The 4510-nt window shown below is 43.8% G+C and overlaps 1 protein-coding gene across 1 annotated transcript in view; it reads right to left on the minus strand.

The window, feature by feature from the left end:
• The window catches only part of MTERF2 (mitochondrial transcription termination factor 2), a 7620-nt gene extending 3583 nt beyond the window's left edge, over positions 1 to 4037 (minus strand). Inside the window, exon 1 of the mRNA XM_011387097.2 lies at positions 3827 to 4037. The gene's annotated coding sequence lies outside the window, so the exon portion shown is untranslated. The remainder of the gene's footprint in view (positions 1 to 3826) is intronic.
• Positions 4038 to 4510: the final 473 nt, after the last annotated feature.

Here is a 4510-nt window from a genome sequence, read left to right on the forward strand (position 1 = left end):
TATCATGTGCTCAGGTGAGCTGTCTGAACAATAAAAGCTGTTGATTATGTCTTGCTCTATCTCATTCTCTCTGGGATGAACAAAAGGTTGACTGCAAAAGTGAAAAGCACAAGGGTTGTGACTCCTCTGTAATCAATATCCAATGTATATACAATTTATTCTTTTATTTTATCCACTTGTATCTAACTTTGGCATCGAAAACGCTCTAAATATTTTAAATGAGTGCATGATATATGGGATTACTATAATTCTGTATAATTCGTTCCCTAGCATTTGGGCTCTCTGTAATTCTTTGGTATATGCTGAATATCTGTCCACATTTCCTATTTTTTCCTTTAGGATGAATTCCTAGAAGTAGAATTACTATAGAGGAGATGTGTGAACATTTGAAAAGCTAAGTTGTTGATTTACTATCCAGAAAAGCTATTTCAATTGACATTCTCATAAGAGGTATTAGTGAGTCATCAGTTTTAATTTTAATATGTGAAAAATGAATATAACACTAACTTAACTTCAGTTTAATAGTGAGGCTAACCTTTTTTTAAATTATTTTGACCATCTTCATTTCCTTTTGTGAATTATTACTGCCTTTTGCCTTTTTAAATGGCAATCTTTCTGCTTTTCTTGTATACAAACTCTTAAATATTTTAAGGATAATCTTATTTTTGTAAATATTTTCTCCAGTTTTAGCATACCAAACTGGTTACTTTTTTTTTTTTAGTGGCAAGATATATGTAACATAAAATTTACCATTTTAAGTGTACATTAACTAAATTCAAAATACTGCACAACTACTACCACTATTTCTAGAACTTTTTCATCATCCCAAACACCAACTCTGTACCCATTAAACAATAATTCCCTACTCCTTTCTCCTCTCAGCCCCTTGTAACTTGTTTTCTTCTCTACGAATTTGCCTACTCTTAGTGCTTCATGTAAGTGCAGTCATACAATATTTGTCCTTTATGTCTGGCTTAGAATGTCTTTAAGGTTCATATATATATAGTATGTGTCAGAACAAAGTGGTTAATTTAAGTGGGCAAAGGATCAGGGAAGTTTTCCTTCATGATTCCTACTGCTTTTAAGCATCAGATGATTAGATAAAAATTCATCTATATTTCCTTATATATTTTTGCTTGAATTTTAAAAGCTCTTTCAATTCATTTGGAATTTGGCTGTGAGCTAAGAATCTAAACAGATTTTATCAAAGTTTAGCTATCTCCAAACACTATTTTTGAACAATCCTTCCATTCCCCATGATTTGTGATGCCTCCTTTGTTATACAGTAAATGTAGCTTCTGTTTCTAGCTAGCTTCCATTCTTACTCCCCTACTACTTTGTAATTCCCTGAATGAGCCAAGTGGGAACTTTCTGGCCTTGCTGCATACTTGGCTCCAACCTAAAACAATATCTGGTCAATTCACTCTTGCACATCCCCTACCAAACTATGTCAAATATTCTCAACTCGGATCTCCAGCTTCCCCCGAACCCCATTCCCTCCTTCACTCTTAACCAATACCCTTGCCACTCCTACAAAGAAAGGAGAGCAACTCATCACACCAAACATAAACCTCCTGCTATAGCCTCTTCCCTGCACTTAACACCTTTCATTATCCCAGTAATCTCTACAAAGGCGCTGATCTCAACCCCTCTGGCCTGGGATCTGCAGAGCCCTTCTTTCTCATGTATCCACTCCTTCATCTGTATCCTCCTCTCTGAGGCTCCCACCCTCACCTCAATGGTTCTTCCTCCCACTGCCACTCCAGCTAAAACCCTATTTTTCTCTTCCCCTCAGTTAATTCTTGTGAATTCTCCTTTTTCTCCATTTTCTCTCCTCCTACTTATATGGCTTCCAATAAAAACAACTCCCATATGATTAGAGCCAATGAGTAGCTTTAGTTCCTATCGCTTGACCTCTGCGGTATAGGCGCAGTTGACCACTTTCTCCGTGAAATCTCCCTCACTTGACCTGCAGGATTTCCCATTCTCCCAGTTCTCCTCCTTCCTTCCTACATATCAGACCTTCCTTTATCTGTCTCCTTTGGAGGCTCATCTTCAAGGCTCGGTTCTAGACTCTCTCCTCTGATCCTGTCCTTGTCCAGGGCTTCACTTAATCCACTTGGGTACTTCTCCAGCTGCTTCTCAAAATGTGATCCTGTCACCTCCCTACAATAAGCTTTTCAATGGCACTTTGGGATAAAGACTTAAAACAAAATAAAAATACCTTGCCATGGCCTACAAGGGTTCTTTGTCTGGGCTCTGTTGCCACCCAAATTCCAGTCCCCCTCTCCCTGCACGAGCCACCACCTGCTTCCTTTCAGTCCCTGGTGCTCCACTTGTTCCCACCACAGGGTCTTTGAAGACTGAGGACTGTTCTCCAGGCTCAAAGTGCCCCTAACTCCAAGGTTAAGTGTCACTTTCCTGGGGAAACTTCCATGACCTCCATGAATAGATGGAGCCTCCTGTTCCCATTATAGGCTCTCATGGAATCATGGACTGCTCCTCTGTGCCACCTGTCATAGCTGCAGCTGTTCATGTGTTTTTTGTCTCACCCTCCATGAGGGCACAGACTGGTCACCACTGTGTTCTATGAATTGCTTCTCTAACCTTCACCTGGCTGACATCGGTGACGCTAGGAGGCATTCCTAGGCAAGTGACTTTAGTATGTGCTCCTCCATGGCACCTTGCTCTTGACCCTACTGTAGCACTATACTCCCTTAAGTTTGTTATTTATTCAACCAGTATTTTGGCTTTTTTTTTTTTAAACACTCACGCAATGGCATTATGCTAACACTAGCTCTTCTGCTAAAATGTTTCTTCATATCCTTGGATTACAGATCCATCTGATGAGAGCCACAGACTCTCATTCAAAAAAAAAAAAAGACTCATATCCACAGTTTGCAAAAGATTGTGGCAGGATTCATGGGTGCCCTGCAGCCCAAATGTGAACAATCTGTACTAGCCTGAAGGCACCAGGAGGGCAGGGTCTGAGTGCTCTTCTACTTTACCCGCTGCACCCAGCAAAGAACTTGGTCCACAGAGGAACAAAAATCCGTGTTTGTCAATTGGAACTGACAAACCAAGTTCATGAAGCACCTTAATGTAGTGGCTAAAACTGTGAGCTGCCTGGACTTAGTTCCTGGTCATTAGTTGTGTTTGAGCATCAGGAAAATGGGAACACTACATCCTGGGTGATGTGAAGATTAAATTAGTTGATATCATAAATCACACAGTATTCAGAAAACTCAGTAAAGCATCACAACAACACATTTCAAAGATGAGAACACAGCCGCAGGTAAAGGTTTCTCGGCTAATAAAGGGCAGGCCTTGTATTCAAACCCAACGGCTTGGCTCCAGAGTCCAGATATAATGCTTTTGGTAAATGTTTGTTAAAACACCATGTAGGCTATTTTAAGAAACTTCATGTTTTTTAGACATTTTTCAGGAGTGAAATCCATTTCTGTAATATGCATAACATATAAACACCAGTAACTTCGATTAAATTCTACTTTTATAACGTGTACGATCTACCGACAGTTTCAAATTAACCCCAATGTTTATAAGCCAGGAAAAACGAAGACCCAAGTAAAAAGATCTCGGAGCGCACGAAACCCACACATCCATCCTGTGGCGCCTGAGCTGCTCCAGAAAGACCCGGGACCTGCGGCGCCCCGGCGTCCGCCCAGCCCCGGCGGAGCTGAGCGGCGGGCCGGGAGGGCGGTTTCGCGGTGGGTGGCCCTAGACCCCCTGCCTCTCGGCCGCTGCCGTGCCGGTGACGAATCCTCCCGAATTCCCCCCCACCCAGGGGAGGAAGATCGCGACTCACCTGTCTGTGTCTACTCCTTAAGGGGCAGTGAGTCCTGGGTCCCTGGCTCTGTCCTTCCTCCCTCATCCGGCCGATGATCCCCGTGGCCAGTCGTCTTCCCGAGGGCTGGGGACTAGGCTCAGGGTCCCCAGCGCCCAGCAGGCCACCTGCCCCTCTGCCCGCGGACAACAGGGCACAGGAGACCCGAGAGCCCGCAGGCGCACGCCCTCGCAGCCCCGCTGCACCAATCAGGGCGCGGGACACAGGCAACGTGACCCTCCCGACGCCCGCGGACGCCGCAAGGCGGGGTGGGGCTCGCAGAGCTGGGCCAGCCTGGGAACCAGCTATCCAAGGGCTGTCGCCGGGTGCCGACAGTTACTGCCTGTGGCAATTTCACACCATTTCCTTCCCAGTATTTGAAAGAGTTGGAGTTTCAGTCGTTTTGTCCCTTGGGGAATGTCAGTAGCCCGTGAGAAAAGACGTAGAAGTAACTCAGAAACTACTGTATCTTCAAGCTAGAGTCATTCAGAATTCTCCAAATAATTCCATAGAACTAATTTACAAAAGAAATATAGTTTTAAAAAGCCCCAAACCTCTTTGAAGCATATCTAGCCTTCTTGCTACCCACCCTCTCCATCCCCAACCCAGCAGAGAACTTTAAAAGCCTTCCTGCCGCCTTCACCTAAATACTTGCCTTTTCTGATA

Source organism: Pteropus vampyrus, unplaced genomic scaffold, assembly GCF_000151845.1.
Source record: "Pteropus vampyrus isolate Shadow unplaced genomic scaffold, Pvam_2.0 Scaffold16, whole genome shotgun sequence".
NCBI classification, from domain to species: Eukaryota; Metazoa; Chordata; class Mammalia; order Chiroptera; family Pteropodidae; genus Pteropus; species Pteropus vampyrus.